The 20,662-nt window shown below is 39.9% G+C and overlaps 1 protein-coding gene across 12 annotated transcripts in view; it reads right to left on the bottom strand.

Moving 5' to 3' along the window:
* Positions 1-20,662, bottom strand: part of FLRT2 (fibronectin leucine rich transmembrane protein 2) — a 66,813-nt gene that overhangs the window by 43,829 nt on the left and 2,322 nt on the right. For 2 of the 12 annotated variants that reach the window (XM_042048313.1, XM_042048314.1), the window contains exon 1: positions 17,975-18,052. The exons of 6 other annotated variants lie outside the window; for them this stretch is intronic. The gene's annotated coding sequence lies outside the window, so the exon portion shown is untranslated. Of the gene's footprint in view, positions 1-17,364; positions 17,458-17,506; positions 17,529-17,974; positions 18,059-18,211; positions 18,291-20,662 lie in introns of those variants that run through there. 4 more of the 12 variants (XM_042048307.1, XM_042048306.1, XM_042048316.1 and 1 more) reach the window with 4 other exon arrangements.

Genomic DNA, 20,662 nt, shown 5'->3' with positions numbered 1-20,662 from the left:
TAGGTACTTCTACGTGACTGTGTTTTCCTGATGTGAACAGAAATTTAGACATTTTTAAGGGTTTAGCAACTAAGGCCTAAGGATATAATATCTGTAATATATACATAGCAGATCTTATGAACAGGTGCCTGGATAAAAACTCCTCCAGTGTTCAACTGATTCTTACTATTATTTCAGTGCCTTGTCTTCTCAATTACTAACCCATGGCTCCAATTGAAGACAAGGCATAGTCAGTGCATTCTCTGTCAAAGGAGAATATATGAATCCTATGCTATGGCTCAACTCTGATCAATCATTTTTTGCTATTCCATAGCACCAAACTTGGTTAATTAATTTATCTTGAGTAACGAGGAGGTTTCCTTATGCCAGCTGTGCCTGCTCCATCACTGCAGACATATTTTCAACACTGATACATCAGTGCTGTGTCAAAGCTAATTCCATTTATGCCTAGAAATGAGACTTACATAATTTCTTGGAGACTATGTATTAATTTCTGCTTTTAGAAAAATATCCCAGTATTCTGCTTATTGAGACAAAGGCTAAAAGAGTAAAGACAGCACTCCAGCTAGTGGGACAAGTACAATGATTTTCAGTTTGTCAAAAAATGCTCAGCATTTCTCACTATTTTTTTGATTGACCTGGAAACAAACATGTTTCAGAAAGGCAGTTCTTTAGGTCTGTGAAGAATTCAAGCCTGAATGTTGCAAGTATACATAGAAAACACATATAGATGTATTGGATCCTGGTTTTACAAACTTTCTTTAGATCATTTAAGTACAAACTAATTTTTACACAGTTTTGATAAAAAATGCTAAGATGCAGTACTGAACCTGAATCATACTCAGAAATTCTATGCATTAGCTTAATTCCAGGTACCCATATAATAACTTTTTCTCTCCCTTTGGGATGCATTCTAGTCTCAGTGCCCATGCTCCACTAAGACAAGAAGAAAAGGAATACATCCTTTTCCAGGTGGCTTGTAGGACTTTACAGTAGAGTTAAACCTAGCAATCACATCTCAAGCTATGTGGCCATTTCTTGGATGGATGCTCCTTTGCATGACAGGGAAAGCATAAAAACGTCATACACATAATAAAAGTTTTAACAACTACTCAGAGAAGTGCTTGATTAACCATAAGAGACATGGAAAGGGTAGTCAGAAGAAGTTACCCCATTCCTTTGAAGTCAGGGGGAATTATTTCTATTGATTTTGCTGAAGGCCTAACCATCACCTAAGTCTTTGACTCCAGGAACTTTAGTCACTTATATTAAAGCAGAGAATCTTAGCTATTTCGGTGTTACTAAGCCACACAAATACCTAAAAAAGGGTTACATCCAAATTATTCAATTACCTGTCACAATGGGATGATATTAAATTTCAGAGGTTTATGCAGCTCAAAGTTGTGTTTAGGACACCAAATAAGTAATTCTGAATCACTTGAGATATGTTGTTCCACTGAATCAAAAAGTTTTATTTGAAATTTATTTACATATTTCTAAAATTCTCAGCCAATTCTGAACATAGTATGGGAAAAAAAAATTATGACTGTGTTAAATTTAAGAGGAATGGATTCTTCATTAATATTTTATGTTCTCTTTAATTTTTGTTACTCTGGAAAGGTAATCAGATCAGATCATCTAGTTGACTGTTCATTCTTCTGTTGAAGTCCTGAACTAGCATAACTAATCTTAGAAAATTACATCAGTACAGACCAGCTGAGGAGCAGAGCTGCATGTTCAGATCACAGAGTATATATTCTATATACTGAATATCGAATCGGTAACTGGATGCAACATTTCTGCCCACTGAAGCTCACCCAGTATGATATTGCAGTATTTTCTCTTCAGGAAACACTTGAGGACAAAAATTTCATATATATATGAGAAATTGCTAGGATAAAATGCATATTACAAAAATTATTCCCACATTCTTTATTAGGCAAATTAGTTTAGGAAGTTTTAGCACAGAGACAAGTTGTGCAAACCAAGATGTTGGGGACATGCATAAAAGCTTTCCCTTGAAATAAATCCTAATTCTTCCCATGTCTCTAGAAGGAAACTGGTTTTGACAGACTGTATTTTGCCCCTATTTCATTTAAATATTCATATCAACATTTACCAAGGGAGATTGGTCTTTGTTTTAATTCTCATTGCATGCCAGGCAACCTGCTGCCTATTCTCATTACTTTTTTTACTTTTTGCTGTTGTTTTGTGGATTTTGCAGGCAATATTGCTACAATTTAAATTTTTTTTTTTTAAAAGTCACCATGAGAAAACTTGATCTCCAGAAAGAGCTTTTACTTCAAACTGTCTCAGATTTATATTTTAGGCCATACTACGTTGTGAAATCAAATTTTTCTCACTCAGAAACATAAAAATATGTTGGTGGTTCTTCTTGGTCCTTCCAATGGAGATAATTGAAAGAAACTTCCACTGAAAGAAATATATTTAAGTATATTGGAGACCTTGCAAAATGGTCATCATGTTCAAAAGCTATTGACTTTGACTGGAATTGAAAGAATGCAGAATTCTGGAGGACGGTGGAAAGGAGACTGCTTCACAAATTTATTTTTGATCAAACTGGAACTAGAAGGAGCCAATGTCATGTGTAGCACGACATAGAGGCCTGTACTTAACAGGAATAATATCTTAGTCACTTTTGGGAGAGAGTGGGAAGGTAGGGGAGAAAGCTAAAAAACTTCAAATGTTTTAGCATGAAATGAGTGCAGTACAGCTGCATGATTCTTAAGCTTTGGGGGAAAATAAAGCAATCATAGATACTGTTGAGTAAATAGTGGTTTTAAGTAAGTAATTTTTAATCAAGTAATGTGGAGTCAGTTGTCCCAGGAGCAATACTCGTTATGCACTGAGATACTAGTGAGAAAGTATTCCTGACTTACATGGCTACAATGGAGAGCAAAGCTGCTAGAAGTCAGCCATTGCTGCCTGGAGATATCTGTAAAAACTGATATATGCGTAAGTTGCAGTCATGGTCTCTATGGTACAGTGTTCTTCAGATATTTGCTGTACTTTATGGAGAGCATTACAATGTCCTTCCCCTATTTGTTCCAAATTCACTTCTTTATGTAGAAAATCCAGGTATTTCGAAGCTGCAGCTTCATTAGGAATAATCTGATTATAGTAGCATTTTTAATGCTTGTACTTGGGCTGGAAGCAGACAATTGTTTTGCTGGGTTTATTTTTATTATTCTCCCAGGCCCCACACATTTATGTAGCAAACTGGCAAGATATACTAAGCACATGTATGACTTTCTCTACAGGATGGCATGCTAATCCTCAAAATAAAGCAAGTAGCTCTGTTCAAACAGTGCGAAAATTTTGCTGTTTGTGGAATGCCTTTTTTTTTTTAAGTTTATATTAAAAAGTAGAGGATTCTTTAACATTTCCCTATACTTAGTATTTTTAATAAAAATCTAACACACTTTTAAAAACAAATTTTTTAAAACATACCCTTTGGACTAAATATAGTGCTTTTGATTCTGTTTTCAAAAGTGTTGTGGATTTTTGCAATTGCTTTTTAAACTACTATGGATATAGGCAGCATGCACAAAAAGGCAGATCACTCTAGTTTCCCAATTGATTTATCAATGTACTGATATCTACACATGGACTCATAAACAACCAGCACTCTCTACTTTACTTCAGTCATTTCACAGAGGTCTATACATGCACCGTGTTTCTGACTATTTACAGCCCTAAATATGTTTTGCCGTGACACTGTCAATTAGTCTGATATAAGGATGCTCATCTGCTTTCTGCTTTATCCTATAGGTGAAGATTTGAAAAAAGGAGTAAGTCTCTTCATTTTCATTTATGTAGATGTAAAGTAATTCCATATTTTAGAAGAAAAAACCTATATTTATACTGAAGAAAAATCTCTGGTGAAAGTATGACCAGTCACATTTTAATTTTTGCTATTTCAGGTTTTACAGTTCCTTTTCCCTTACCGGTAATGATACATCATGAGAAGACAAACACTGGAAAATTATCAGAAATATTCCCCTCTATTTAAGACCAGTAATATGAGATATGGTATTATTTATTTCACATTATTTTATATGCAACATTGCAATGCATATAAGGGAAAGGTTCCCCAAATGACTGTCAGCAATTATAAAACACAGATACTTATTTATAATAAGGAGAATCTTCCTCCTGTAAATTGCCTGAAAAGCAAGAAATACACTGGGATCATGAATTCAACTTGTGTAATTACCTGGGAGAAAGGAAGAAGAGATTTGTTTCTTGTCATATGGGTTCTAATCTCATTTTCCCACAGCCTAAAATGACAGCTTTGTACTGATGTCTATTAGCGAACCTGTGGGCTCCTTCCCCTCTGATCGGAGATGTTAAAATAGATGGAATCATAGTACCATGAAAATACAACCCTTTAATCTTGGTAGGAAGACCTAGGTTTCAGCACATCTAAGGCTTTAAACATTAGAGGTTACAACAGAAGGGCAAAGTGAGGGAGAGGGAGAGAGCGAGAGAGCAAGGGTGAGAGAGGGATGCTGGATATAACATTTCTAGAAGAACAATCCATTGGGAGTAACTTTTGCAACGTTGTTATTTGCAGTTGGAATATGCAGGCAATTGGCGTCATTTTGCTAATTACTTATCTAGATTGTGCATACGTATCAAGTCAGTGGAGTTATAAACATAATCGATGCACCCATAAATAATTGTGTGCATAAACCACTGCCCTCAATTTCATAATCAGAAGGGAATGTAAAGATTTTCAGTTCTGACCGACCAAGTCTCATGTTGAGTATTAATATTTCTCTGTATGATATAAAGACCTGTGATACTATTGAACATTGCAGAATATTTTTGTAAAGGTGGCCTTCACTAGAGTTTTACATATTGGCATTAGGTTAATACAGTGATGAGCAGAATGAGATCACATAGAACAGAACGCAGTGTGGCTCATTATTATTCACTTTTGTTTATATCTAGTTGCAAAACATTGTACTAGTTTCTATAAAGGAAACAATGACTAATGAAAGGACACATTTATTCTTAGACATTAACAGCCTCTGAGGTACTACTGAAATTTTTACTGGAAAAAGGTCACTAAATCCTGAATGAAAAACATCACTGGTTACCAGCTAGCAAAGTCTTATTGTAAATTCTGGAGATAAATATTCACTGCAACACAGCAATACTGAATTTTCTCTAGTAACATTACAGCAATTGTCTCGTGCTGTTCATATCTTTCTTAGACAGCACCACCAGAATATGCACAATTAAAAGCATAACTGAAACTTAAAATGTCAACTTGATAGAGGCCTCTGATTATTCTCCCTATTCCTGCAACAGAGAGTTCCTGCAGCAGGAGAAATTATTTAATTTGTTAAAACTGATAATTTTGAAATTTACTGCACATGGCAAAAGTCCACAGTTGCATTGATAAAGCCATTATGTCTGTAGTCCTCTAGCAGAAGGAGATGAGGGTTAGGCCAGTAAATTTTTTAGAGCTATATTACATGCCCACAATGGTCACATGCCTGTGAAAATCAAGCTTCATTAGTTATAGCAGTGGTGGAATGCATGAAAAATGTCATGGAAAACACGTCAGTCGCAATGGGCATAGCAATTGCTGTGAGACAGAACTGCAGTATGAAATAGATGCCTCAATAAATTACTTCACAGATGACTCTGAAACTCCAAACTCTGTGGCAAATAACTACAGCAGTGCTGTAAACCTGACCTTAGGCAATTGCATGCCCAAGCATTTCCAGTTAAATCAAGAAAAAAAATATTTACTTTGTCTGAGAGATTTGAAGAGCAGGGTCCTCTGTTGATTCTGAGGCAGCCAGGGCGCAAACAGCATTGTCAGCTCCCAGACTGCAATCTCTTTCCCCTATTGCTAAAGAAGGAAGGGTGGCCTACAGTCATGGCTCTAACAAGGAGTTTAACAGAGAAGTTTTCTGTTTTATGGTGTGGATATTCAGCTGCTTTAAATTGGTCGAGCCATGATTTACGCAAGTGCTACACATCTAATATCAAGAAGCTTTCTGAATCTACTGGTGCATCAGAGTTCTTTGATCAATGCTGTTCTTAACACTTCCTTCTATCTTATGTTTACTTTCCCTCTATTTATGTCAGGAAAAATAGTGCAGAGTTTGTTTCTGATAATGTGCTTTTTACAAGGACTTGTACAGTGTGACTGAGGCTCAAGTCTGCTTTGTGAGAACAGAGGAAGAAGAGCATGTGAAGGTGAAAGAACAGTTTAGCTTCCTTACCTAACAAATCTTTTCACTTCTGACAGGGACCGGAATAATAAGGCTCTGTTAATAGTGGTGGGTCTACCTGAGTCCACCTTTCATTTCATATAGATCACCAAAGACTATGTCTGGATTTCAGATAGTAAGAAAAAGATTTTGTATTCAGCAAGAGAAACTGTGTCATTTTCTCCCGTTGTAAGCTTTTAAAATATTGCACTTTTTTTGTTACTTGTTTTACACTGTCAGGAAAGACAAATCAGAAACCATAACATTGTTTCTGTTGTCAGGAATGACATGTTGACTAGTTTCTTACCCTGGTAAGGGTATTTTAATTTCTACTTGCACTTGATTTGTCTGAACTTTTTAATAAAATATTTGCTAATCTGACAAAATTTGAGTTTTCTCCAATTTCCTAAAATCAATTTTAAAAAACATGTTTGGCTGAATTTTAGTGCTCATGAAAAGGGAAGGCAGATACCACCAAGCGAATCATCACACACAAGTTCCCCAGCACAGTTCTGCCAAAGCAGTTCAGTCCCACACCTGTCCTGGAACTATTCACAGAGCTAATCTATGCAGTAGTTATTCCCGTGTGGGCAACTATCCATGAGAGGCTTGACTGAGACCAGCCAAATTCATCTGCCTTGTGTTTTATTACTCACAGGAAGCTCGATCTGAAAGAATGAAGGGCTAACATGTTAACTCATACAGTGCCATTTTTCCACTGAGCTTTTTTCTTCTCTTTTACAGTTACAGTGACTGAATTCTAGTCAGATTCTTTACTGGACTTTCTGCAAGATTAGAAGTAAGCAAATAACCAGAATTACATGTTGTTCCAAATATTATTGCTGCCACAACACTCATGGAGAAGGCTGACACTGTAAAAAAATTGCACACCCTCACTAAAAAAGCAAGGACATATATCTTTAGAATAGCCTTCACCATGAATTATCTCCTTCCTTCATATTAAGGGCTCAGACTTGGTGCTGATGCTGATTGTGGGCATTTGGTGTGCCTGGGGGAAGAGAAATGCCAACCCTGCCATATGTACGTGTGCAGGGAGTTTCTGCAGCCATTGCTGGCTTAGTCCTCAGTCTGTACCACTTCCTGTCCCCCGACTGCAAAATCCAGTGCTGAATTCTGCCCTGCCTTCAGCCACAAGAGGCACACCATAGTATAGAGTTTGATCAATGTTTGACCTAGCCAGTGATTTAATGAACAAGACAGCATGAATGCACTGATGATGCAGAAAAAACCTCACAATTCTGAATGTTATAGTGTACAATGAACATTTCCTTCATCAGGTTTCTTATAAGCAACAGTAATAAAGACCCACTTTGGTGTCATTTGCTCCCATAGCACTGTCCCCATTGCTCCCCTAATTCATTCTTCTTTTGTCGCATAAGGGATCTCTAATCTCTTTCAGATGAGAGGTCTAACAAAAAAAGCCACCAGGATCTATATTATAAACTTTAAATAACAAATAATATTAATTATTCCCCTTTGATTTATCCATGTAAAGAAGGTTTCCTGTGTATAAACCCATTCCTGAGAGGAAAATTTAAGACTAGTTTCTCACTAATTGCTTTTTCCATCCCATCTTTTCTCTGTTTTTTCTTATGGTTAGAATGCACAGTTTCTAAAGGCACAAAAATGAGAACCTAGAATAATATTAATAGGGAATAGACTAAAGAGCACCAGACTTACAAAACCAAAAAGGGTCCTGTTCCAGAGGTAACACACTCTGAGCTAACATTAACTGTGTGATAATTCAAATGTGCTATGCCCACCACAGAAACAATTAGGAAAATGCAACAGATCCTTTTCTCCTCTCCTAGAAGGTGTACTGTCCTACCTCTCCCTCTCATGGCAGTCATTTTCTTCTCAGACAAATAACAGCTTAGGTGGTTAAAACTGTGATGACTAGGAAAATCGGATTTTCTGTTGCACATAAACTTGTTTATCTCTGGACTTAATTTGGTCTGGACAATTTTGATTACTCACTTACATCCTGTTTTTCAGTTATTTTCTAATCACTTTCCCTTTCCTGCTTTTATCTTCCCTTGGCACAATACTTAACTTTCAAAAATGATATCAGAAATATTTAAATGAAAATAAAAGTGTATGTGAGCATTATTATTTCAGTTTCAATAATATCTTTAGGATACTTGTCCTCCATGCACCTGACATGACAGACATAAGAGGATGAACTCCAGCTTAAAAGAAAGATCCTTCTTAGCTGAAGAGCTAACTAAAAATTCTGATTCAGCCTATGGTGCCACATGTATTTAAAATATAGAGACAGTGAGAGAGAGAAATAGGAGAATGGTATGCTGCTACCAGAATACAAACATATGTCAATAAAAGTACTCCAGACAGCGGGAAGGCAAATTTCATAGCAAGGCCCCAGGTCTCTTTTTATTTCCTATTGTATTAAGGAGGAGATAATCTTTTAGCATTGCACTGAAAGAGTTAAAAGAATGCCTTTCAACAAGCATTGGCTATCAATCAACACAAGACAATATACAGGGCTATATTTAAACACCCTTTCCCAAGACTGCCAAATATTTCTTCACAAGACTTAAGCAGCCTGTGAACTGACACTGATGTTATCTGAAATTTAAAGGTGTTTATTCTCCTGGTGCTCAAAAAGGATCATCTTTCTGCAGCTGGTTGGCTGTACTAGAGGATGCCTTCTCTGGGTCAGCACATGCATAACCAGACAATCATTTGGCAGCTTGTAAAATATGATTGCATATGAGATATTGATGGCCTAAGGGAAGTTCTGAATATCAGAGATTTATAATTAGAATACCTATGCATTTGATTCAATAGAGTTTCCATCAATGTCACAGAGATGAGTGGTTATGAATTTCAGAGTCATCTCTGCTCATATGGACTGATTTATGTACTTTCAACTTTGGACAAATGAAGGGTGAAGAGTTAAAGCTCCTCTACCTAGAGACCTCTTTATCCTTTGAAGGGCTCTGAAATTTATAATTGCCTCTCCTGGTGCTCAGGATCAAGCTCCACAGTTGGTAACTCACAACCTATTTATGATCATGCCATCCATCCACTTTCAGTTATTCTGTCCTCTTATCTGTAAATTCACAGTCGCACCATGTAGGGTGTGTGGATCTGCTGATAAGACATTTTTGCAGGAAAGAGAATCTGGGCAGATCAACAATTCTGTTGCCAGAGCTGCTGGCAGCAACTCTAACATCTCATTTATTCCAGATTTATAAAGATCCGCTGTACTGATCTGAGAATAGAGCTGTGTGTTTGACTTCAGTGATAATAGACTAACCTGTATTTGGTACTAGATATAAAGTTAAATAGATACTGATAAGATTATCCAGTGTGAGACAGAAAACAAACTTCTTGTTAGCATTGAGATACCCACATCTCCTGGACTGTGGGCTTGGGTTTCCTTCGGTTTCGCTTTTGGGGTTTTTTTAGTGGGTTTTGGTTCTTTTTTCATCTTTATTTCATTTTCAAAGACTGCATTTTACTGGAATTATACGCAACTAAAATCTAAGATTCTAGTGTATCACACAAGATGGGATACAGAACCCTGTATCCAGAATTTAAAATGAAATCAAATTTCATCAACCCTTCTTAAGAATGTATTGAATGGAGTACTACTTGTGAAAACTGTTCTCAGTTAACTGTGGGGGGAAAGAATTACAGGAGAAAACCAAACAAACTAGAAAAACTCATGTACAGTTTCCATTTCAAAGTTCTGCAGTATCACTGTTTGCCCCACTAACTAGTTAAATCATAAAAAAGGAAGATGCTAACTAAGCTTCAGAGGAAAATAGATTTTGTTAAATGCTCTTTTACCGCTTTAATTCTCTTGGAAATCTCTTTTTTTTGTTGGTTTTTTTTCTACGTTTTGTTTGTGTGTGTGTCCCCACATGTACATTTTTAACATTTTAAATATATAATACCATATGAATAAATAAGAGATTTTAAAAAAGAGATTCTTATAGGGCTCAACATGGATAAAGGAACTACAGTAACCTTACTGTCAGATGTTCTGCCACAGATGCTTAGGCATCTCTGAGCAATTACAAAGGACTTGGCTCTGTCTGTGGCATTCAAAGTGCACATTCTTAAAAAAAATGAGAGGTGTCCATTATGCTTTTATCTTTCAAGTATTTTCAAAGCTGTAGTGGTAGACACTTCTCTCCATGAGTAAAGACTGTAATTCTGCTGCACAACTGCTAAACAATAAGGTTTCGAAATTAGTTTTGTGAAACAGTGAAAGTAATTTCTCAAATAATAGAAAAAACTACTTCTAATGGCAAAATGCATTTTACAATTTACTGTTGAACTGTTCAAGTAGCAGCTCTTCACTGAGCAGCATGGCACAGGGCCAGAATGAGCTATTTCAAACATCACTGTTAGGCATACACCAATTTGATACACAGGATTTAGCAATACAGGATGAGAATGACTCTGCCTGTATGTGATCATGTTCTGTTAAATTTTAGCAGTATCTAACTGTATACTCATCTTCAACGTGAGGAAATTTGTTCTTAGACAACTAAATTTGTTTTAAAGGAGGAGAAATTTATCAGGCTGGATAATAGCACTTTTTAGTTGTTTAGTTTAGTTATATTGTTTTGGAAATTAATTTTCAATGGGCAGTTCAAAGCATAAAGTAATGAAATATTGAAAAAGTTTAAATCAAGAAAGAAAATGTTATGAGCATACTAGAGACAGAAGTGTGAGCTGTTGGTTAGACTTGCTTGTCTTTTCTGCCTCCACTTCCTCTTCTTCAAAGAATAATGTGGGGGCTAACAGTAATGGAGCTATACAACATGATGAAATATGCATATAGAACAGCAATATATTTAATTGGAGTCCTACAACCACCCAATCTAAGACAACAGCAATTCGGGTATCAAAGTATTTTGGTTTTGGCTTTTTTTTCCCTTAACAAATGATGAAACTTTACAGCAAGTTATCAACTGATATGGCTCAAGAAATAATGTGTAGTCTTGGAGCATTTGTGACTAACTCCAAAGCTAAGTGGTTAAAGATAAGAATAAGGTTAAAGCTGGATGAGCCAATGAGATGGCCTGCAAAACCAGACAAACAAGACTACTAAATAGGGTACATTTAGTTGGATGCAAATCTCTCAATGACACAAGAAGCACCATCTCGGAAAAACTTCCTAGATCACAAATGAAATTATAAGGTACTGCTAACAAATACCTCATTTAGAGACACCTGACATGGTTTCAGTTAGCATTTAAGGCATGAAACAGGCTTACTAAAACCCCCTCACTTACCAAAATCGCAGTTCATTAAATGATATGCGCACACGATACCTTGTCTACAGATAGTTTTTACAGAAGTATACCTAAGTACACTGTAGCTGTGACAAACACCTGCACTGCTACAATCCTAATAAAGACACAATTCTAGTAACTCTAATTACTTTTACCTACATAGCTTGTTTTCCTGTACATACACGAAGAAACTACTAATGAAAGCATATATACATTAGTATAACCAGAGACACGCTGTTGGGGTTGTATCATCCTCAATTACAGCTAAATTACATCACTTTGGGGTATTTAAATCATTACTCACATGAGTAATACCTAATCATGAGAAGAGTGTCTGTGAAATTAACTTGCCAGTGAAAGAGAGAAGGATTGAGTCTGGAATCAAGTACATTAATTTAAAATACAGTTCTTCAGCTGTGAAGTTGTATTTCATAAGCACAGGTAAGTTTGCTGCAGACTCTTTCCATTGACCTCGGGAGCAATACCTCTTGGGAGCACCTCAGCTTTTTTACCCAGTATAGAAACTTCCAACACACTGGCGGAAAACTATGAGTTTTTCTTATTGTTTAATTTGATTTGCAGTTCACCAACAGAATTAATTTTGAATTAATGTTAATTATATATGCTTTGAAAAGCCTGAGGGAGACCTCTATGATTAGACAAAGTCACAGTCACCTATATATGTAACACATACAAAAACTGTATACATATGCAAGTACATATAGATATAACCAACATTTCTTTTTCAATATTGCACATTAATTATCTTGTTCTCAGTATGATACTGATATAAAATAATATTTTTTTGCATTAGTTTCCAATGACATTGTAAATGTCATCTTTTTTTCTGTAGGAAAAATATAGAGGAAATCTTAAGAGAAAGAAATATTTGTACTCTGAAACTTCTAGTCTGCAGTTGATGATTCTGTGACTGCACTTTGACCATGTTTTGGTCCTCTGCAACCTGCATGAAGATTGAAGACTGTGCATGAACATCACCAAAGCCCTCCAGCAGTCCTAGGACATGGTGCTGGAGCACTGTGTCCCCTCCCCACGCAGACAACCCTTTTGAAAATCATGTCTCTTGGCTAATTCTTACAGAACAGCTTGGCCAGGTATGAGCTGCTAGTGCAGCTCTGTGGTGCAGGACTGCCAAGTACTGTCAGAAAAAGCTCTGCTCTTTGGTTTAATTTGACCTGTTGGTTTTGAGAAGCAATGACAAAATCAGCCAGTGAGAACTGGGAGTAACAGTGCAGCGCACTGATTTCTGTTCTCAGGAGCTGCTGATGAGGCTTTTCATACAGAGCTCTCACCTTCCCTGCTCTCAAGAGGTCATGTAGCACTTTCGTATAGTTTACAGTATTTACTACAAGGGAAGAGTGTAGCATCAACCTGCCTGGGTCTTTCTGAACACAGATGTACAAGACAATGAATATCTAATAAATCAGATATGGAATATCAAAATCTTTTGCTTGTAATGCTCCCACAAGATCTCAGACATTAAAAAATCTTTACGATTTTGTCTGAAGAGAGTTTTTGGAATAGCTTTAGATTAATTTAGTCATCTAGAATGTTTTTATGAAGGAACTGGCTTGATATTTATATGATATTTTTAAGATAATTAGATTACCAATGACAACTTGGACACAATAAAGAACTTTGGCCAAAGAGTAGAATTTCTGTCACTTCATCCAAACATTTTCACTGTGATATATTCAAAAATAAATGATGATGAAAGGAAGTAAATACTGAATTCTGTGGCCCAAGGTATGCCTCCGCCTGGGCCAGGATTTGCAAAAACACACTGCAGACCATCACAGTAACCTACAGATTATTGCCTGAACTACCTTTCAAAATTTTCCTTTTTCTCCAAAATGTTTTGACTGCAGCCTTTAATCCACAACTGTTGCATAAAACTACAATGATAATTTATACTGTGAATAGTTTGCTGGTGTTTAAGAGTTATGATGTTGCCTGTTGACTTGAAGGCCAGGCCAGAATATTATCTGTGACATCTAACATTCTTCTTAGTAAGGGGCAGATCCTGTAAAATACTGACCAGGGCCTGTTATAAGCAAGGCACCTCACACCTGGGTCTGAAGTAAAGCCATCACTCTGCAGGACCAAATCTGGCAATGATCTGATCCTGTATATCAAAATAAGTTTTCATGTGAATGGACTTAGGCAGTTTCAAAGACAGTACCTTTGAATGATAAACAATTTTCTGTGTCATATGGCTTTGTAAATACATCCTTGCATTAAAATAGGCTAGAAAAGGCTTATGGAAAAAAACCCAAACTAAATAAAGCAGTCATAGCTTGAAGTAAAATATACAGGAGACTGTTTCTAGAGTTGAAACACAAGATTTCTTTTAAAAAGGGAAATTTTACAGACCTTAAGTTTTCAGGAATGCTGAATAGGGCATGATGGATTTGTTTTAAATTGTTGCTAATATTTAATTTTGATAGAGTTCAAAGGGGCCGTGTCAGAAGAAGGAGTGAAAGACAAGAGAAAAAAACAAATAACCAACCTGTACTCTGGGCAAATCACCATTAAAAAAAAAAAAAAAAAAAGAAAAAGAAGAAGAAAAGGTATAAGAAGGTCCCAACACCTTTCACCAGTGGCTGAAAATATCAGATTAAATTGTAGTATTCCTAGGGCATATTGTTTGATGTGATTAGAATATAATTTGTTAAACAGAGAAGAGCTTTTATTTCAAACACTTCTTTCCTGAGTATCATCTATGGATTAAGGTTTGGGTTTGTTTAAAATAAATGAATAAAACATGACATCATTTTAATGATGATCTTTTTGTGATTGCTTTTCTTTAAAATAAGTCAATTACTTGAAAGGTGTGGGTTACACATAGCTGTAGGGAAACTAAAGCTCATATCTTCAGTGTAAGTTAAGTTAGCCTTCTTTAAAAAAATAACACCTGCATATTATTCTTTTCTACTGTTTTTTATAAGAGAAAAAAATACAAATAATTGTTCAAAAAAAAAGAGAAGAAAAAACAATTTTTATGCCTCTGGGGCAAGTTCCAACTCTTTTGGCTTCTTGAGGAAATAAATAACAAGCATTGGCAGAAAGACTCCGAAAAAAGACTGCCCAAGGGGGAGGGAAGGAAACACCTAAAAATCATATTACCAAGTGCTGAGGTAATCAGCTACAGTCTGAGAAATGTCAAACAGTGGTATTCATCTACCCAAAGACTTTGCTGATCAAGTCCTTGACTGCCATTTACAATCACTAACTAAAATATGGAATATAGCTGTGGATATAAACAAGACACAAATTAGTATTGGGAAGCTGGGTTTAATAATCTGCTGAAAGAGTCCATCTGTTTTATAAAGATCCCTTTTCCCTCATCTCTGATACGTATTCCTAATATAGAGAGCACTGGAATTCTATATTTTTTTAATATTTTTTAAACACCCTGCTACTATAAATTCTACTCACAGTATATCTGGTCTGAGTGTTTCTCTCAAGTTTCAACTATGTAAGCACTGAGGGGCAATAAAATTTCCCACAGGTTCAGCCTGCTTTAGAGTAAGTATTATAACATCAGACAAATATAAATGCAATTCCTTTAGTACTGATGTTAAATAGCACCGGTGGCTTCTTACTTTTCTGATTTTTGCAAATATTCATCATATTATCACTGGAATAGCTGAAATTGAAAGCTCTTTCAGAGTTCTGGATTCATGTTTGGAACTGGAGTTCGGTTTTGTTTTCCTGCTTAAAACACTAGAAAATCGCATTGTTTGCAACGAATATAAAACTGGTAACCTAAAAACTAGGTGATTTGCAGGTATAAAAGACTAAAACAATTTATAGTCTGTGTTTCCAATCCACTATGGTGAAGGGAAAAAACACCATTGACTACACCATTCTCACAGATAGAGGTCACTAATGGACTGGATTTGAATCTGCCTAGTGAAAGCCTGAAAGTTACATGAAAGTATCCTAGACAAAAATGAGCTCATTTGGAGATTAAAGAGGTAACAGAACTTATTAAGAAATAAAGCTCTCACTTTCCTGGAAACAATATTACCTTAACTGTGCCTTCTTTTCTAGTCCTTTAAATAGAAAGTTCAGTACTGGAAAATCCTGATAGTTTTACTTGTTTCAAGTCCTTTTTGTTTTCTTCACTTGGTAAAACTGTGTCTCTCCTTCTTTGCTGCAGGAAGGGTAGGGAAGCCAGCCCCAGTGACATCCCACATTTTAGATACTGCTATTTTAAGCAGTTGAATGCAAGCACATTCTTGAATCTTGAAGGAAAGCATAACCTATGTAATGCAGATTCCAACTGGGAGGGTGTAGGGTTGCGCAAAGGAGATAAGTCTACATCCTAAATCAAACTATCCAGCAGGCCAGGATATAAATGTGACTTGTAACAGTGGCTCAAATTAGATCCAGACTTCCCCAAGCCAAACACAGATAACATCACCTTATACAAAATATAGGGTGTATGTGTGTGTAGAGAGACTCTTAAGGACTCTGGGTGCATTCCAGCACCACTGCTTGCTAAAGCCTTGGACTTTGGAAAACACTGATTGTTCTAGTCACAGGTAGTTTTATAGACCCTGTATTTACACAGTGCTCTGACTTGTTTCACCTACAGTACTCCAGGCCTGCACTCTCTTAACTGCCTCACTACCGTATCAGGATACAGAACAAGTATTGAAATAGCTCCTTGAAATCTCTCTTCCCATAATTTTCAGAAAAAAGATCAACACTAACATTCTAACATCACTTTTGTCACATAGAAATAGTGATTTTAAAATCACATCAGTTATGTCTTTTTAATTATGCAACGTTTATATCTTTTTCATTATGCAAAGTTATGTCTCAGTGATAACCTTGCATATACTGACTCCTTCAAAAGAAGAAAAGAAAGAAAGGTGGATAGAGGTGTAGGTACAGTACCTTTTAATGGTTTTTAGAAAAAATGCCAGGATGAACTTTTCTCCTTCCAAAAATATATATATCGAAAATCAGTTCATCAGTTGCCTCTTAAACTACAAATATATAAAGGTCTTCCTTTGGAGAAAGACCATGTCAGTGAATGAAGCAAGGAAATAAGTCCATGGAAATTTATGGGGGTTTTTGTATGGTTAGTTGAGTTTATTAAACCCAAGCACTGATCAATCTCAACCTCTAAACTGGTTTAATTTTCCTGCAAGCACTGTAAAGTTAGTTACAGTAAATAAACCTCTCTTTAACATACACCCTGACTGAGGGAGAGAGGGAGAGAGGGAGAGGGAAGGAATGAGAGAGGGAGAGGGAGGGAGAGGGAGAGGTCTGACTAGCTTTAGTATCTTTTCCTGCTCCTTGTGCAAGGAACCTCTCCCATTCTATTTGGCTGAGCTGTGCACTGCAAAAGGCAGCATCTGAAGAAATCTAATCAGTACCTTCCACACACAGTACAGGAATTTACACGGATTTGTGCCTTGGATTTATTAGCTTATTGTAAGCCTTAAAACAGATTTCCTCCATTAAAATTAATTAAAAGCTCCTGTTGACTGCTTCCAACTCTGAAAAGAAGGAGGAGAATCTTATTCTCTTAACTTTTTTGATTGTTTATTTATCTTTTACGGGGTTTTATATCATGTTCAAGAGAGGTCTTTTCAGCTACTTGACTTCCTTTTGCGATCTGCTATTTTTTGTTCACACACCATCCCTACGTACCCAGCCCCCCGCAGTATTTGTTCTTATTTTGTCAGACCCCCATCTAACTCGCCAGTTCTCTGAGCGGCTCCTTTGTATTCCCAAGTCCTGATCCGATTCTCTTAACCTCGCCCCCACCCACTCACCGTCAGCCTCGCTTCGGAGGCTGCTGATGGGGATCTGATGGATCCTCCTGCCGAGTGCAGCTCCTGACTCTCCTCGTAGATTCCTTAACACTTGGCAGCGCCGAACTAAGCCGACTGACTACCTCTTCCAAGCAAGGTTCACCTCTAAAGGTCCCGTTTCTCCGAACCACCTCCCAAATAGAGCCACTGGTGGTGCTCACACAGGCGCTCTGCCGGTGCCCCTGCCGCAGGGGTAGTCCTCGGCTCTCCCCTCCCCACGGGGTGGGGGCCAGGCTCGGCACCCTCCCGCTCGGCAGTGAAACGCGACCGGGGACCGGCACCTCGCTGCAGCTGCCAGCTCCGAGTCCCGCTCCTGAGCCACACGCTGGCGCAAAATAGCCCGGGGACCCTGCTAGCACTTGCCGCCGGCCATTCATAAATCCATACTTGTGTGTGCCCGGCGCCACGGACATGGGGCTGTAACGTGGCGAAGGCGGTGTTTCTGACACAGCCTGATCCCGGCTCCTCAACTTTGCCATCTGGGACAAGGCAAAGGGCACCGCGGCTTTAGATCGCCCGGGGCTAGCATTACCAGAAAGGAAAAGAGTGAGAAATGAAATCCCAACTGTACCTGGCGGCGTCTGGGAATCCCTCGCCGGCACCGATCGTAATCCCCCTGCGCGCCTCTGGCCCCCCACACCAAAACTTTGCCGCCGCCGCTCCTCGGTGGTGGCCGCCGCCGCCCTCCGCCCGGCGCCGCTCCCGGCCGGCCCCGCGGGCCCGTTCCCCGCCGGCCGCCGCCGCTCCGAGCGACCCCCGCGCCTCCCGCGCCTTCCTCCGCCCTTACGAGGCGGCGGCATGGTCCTACCCCCTGCTCCGCCACCTCCTCCTCCGGCGCGCAGCCCGCGGCTCTGGCATTCCCAACGCACTTTCTCTGCTCGATTCGCTCTCTCTTTCCCCCGCCGATCCTCCTTCTCCGGTGAAAAAATAAACGAGAGGGGACTGCGGCTACGCGGGGTCTTGGGGTTTCTGTCTTTGAGATTGTTTTTTTTGTTGTTGTTGTTGTTGGGTTTTTTTGTCTCTTTCCTCTGGAAATGATGAAAGGATCACATGAGGAGCAGGCACGGCGACCCAGGACCCTCCTAAGTCGGAGAAGGCATCGGACACATGTATGTGAGTATGTGTGAGTGTGTATATCTGGCTCTCTCTAAGTCCTGCGCCTGCCTCCAGCCGGGATTGCAGGCTGATCTTAGCAGTAATGATGCCTCACATCTCACTATTCTCTGCTAATGTAAGTCGTGCCTTTTTTTTCCTCCCTGCCTGACACCCCAGGGAGATGTTTACAGTAATGAATTCAGTTGATAGCCATCTCTCTCTCTCTCTCCTGGAGTCCCTCCCACATTTCTAGTTTAAAGAATGCTTGGAAGGCAGGGCTGCAACCTAAAGCTTTCCAAGAGGCAAAGTCAGGCTAGATTTTCTCTTTTTCTTATTTCCTTATTTCCCTCCCCGTCCCCCCCGCCTCCCCCTCCCCGACCGCTTTTAACCCCTAGGTTGCTGAGGACAATTTAGCGAGCTTCATCCGTTTAGATTCGCCCTCTCCCCCGCCTTCAGCAATGGGAACCAAGCGGGCGGCGCTGCCTGGGGGGACGTACGGGCTGCGCAGCCCCCGATCCCCACCCTGCCTCACCGCCGAGCCCGCCGGGCCGGCGCTGCGGGAGAGGGAGGTGCGGGTATCGCCACCCTTCGCGGCAGGACTGCCCCGGCACCGCTGCTCCGGGGACTCTCGGAGTGTATCGGAGCGTATCGGAAGGGAAGCCGGGAAGTGAGCTGAAAAACTCCCCGAGCTGCCGTTCTGGGAGATGCCCTCTCTAGCAATAATTACAGCCGTGCTCTCCACCAACATGGCGATATTTCATGTGCAGCCGCCGCCAAGCTCGCCTCCCCCACCCTCTTATTTTCCTTTCCGTCCTCTCTTGCTAACTTTTAGATAGGCAGTACCATTATACAACAAATACAACACAGAATAAAAGAATCTCCAACCCTCAGGGAAGAGACGGACCTCCTCTAGTATTATGTCTGATTTTCATAAGCAGTCATAAAGACTTAAAAACCGCTGGAGAAACCGCCTTTTGCCCTAAAGCGGTAACAACACCCACTCCTCCCACCTCCCTATTTCTCCTGTGCACATTCAGTGCGTGTGTATACGAGTGTGTGTGTGTGTGTGTGTGTGTGTGCCGGGCTGTCTGCGCTTGTTTTGGAGTAACCCTTTCCCCGCCGTCCAGCTCCCTAGTAGGCTACCGCCTTGTCCTGGCAAGTCCACTTAGAGACAAGGCTGTTTAATACCGAGAAGCACTTGAGCGATAGGATACAGCCGTCAAGGTAGGACGTGGGGTGTGCGAAGAGAATTTGCCTCAAACTCCTCCATTAGTAAAAAAAAAGCACAGCTTTAGCTGCAAGCTACTTTAAGAAATGGGCTGGGGAGGGATGGAGGAGAGGGAGCTGATCAATGCCATGTGTCGAGGAAACAGAAAAGGGAACCGAAATGCCTCGGGGTTGGCTTCCCCCTCACCCCTGGCTGCTCAGTGGCTTCTATTTGCTCGGCCGTACCTCAAAAGCTGACTCACTCGCCATTAGCTCGGCGCCTCCTTCGCCCTTCGCTTGGGGGGGCTAAACTACTCACGACTTCAAAGGCTCGATAAAGCCGTACCGAGGAGTCCCGGCGAGCGTCAGCCCAGCCGCGGCGTGCTCGGCGCAGCTCCTGCCCCAGCACTCGCCCTGCCCTCCACGGGGGCTTCGGAGAGTCCCGGCTCATGGACAGCCCGGAACCGAGCCGAGCCGAGCCGCGCCGCCTGCTCGCTCGGAGAAGGACTTGTGCCTTCACCTACGCGGAGTGATGGGGGTGGGGAGCGAGCACGGAAGGGGGAGAGCAGGTAGCCCGGCATTTCTCACGGGACTCAGCAAGAGGAAGGGAGTTAAGGACGGGACCCCACTCCTCTCCCTGCTCCACGCCCCCAGGATGGAGGGGAGGCAGCCCGGGGCCCTCCACAGGTCCCAGCCGGCCGGGAAGAAGAGGGTATGACACGGGTCAGTCCCGCGGTCAGAGCCTTCATCCCAGCCTCGGAGCAGGGGCTGCTCTGTAGTTGAGTCTGCTCGCAGCTGCCAGCTGACCCCGAGGGATGAAAGGATCAGGAGCCCCGTAGAGTACAAAGGCTAATGAACAACCTTTTTCAAAGGCCGTTCTAGGTATTTTTTGACTTTTTAAGATAGATCTTTCTTTCTTTCTTTCTTTCTTTCTTTCTTTCTTTCTTTCTTTCTTTCT

Source organism: Corvus kubaryi, unplaced genomic scaffold (assembly GCF_017639235.1).
Source record: "Corvus kubaryi isolate FWS band 111438036 unplaced genomic scaffold, C.kubaryi_AGA036_p1.0 66, whole genome shotgun sequence".
Classification (NCBI taxonomy): Eukaryota; Metazoa; Chordata; class Aves; order Passeriformes; family Corvidae; genus Corvus; species Corvus kubaryi.
Note: the sequence above shows the minus strand (reverse complement) of the source record. Positions and strands in the feature narration are given on the sequence as shown.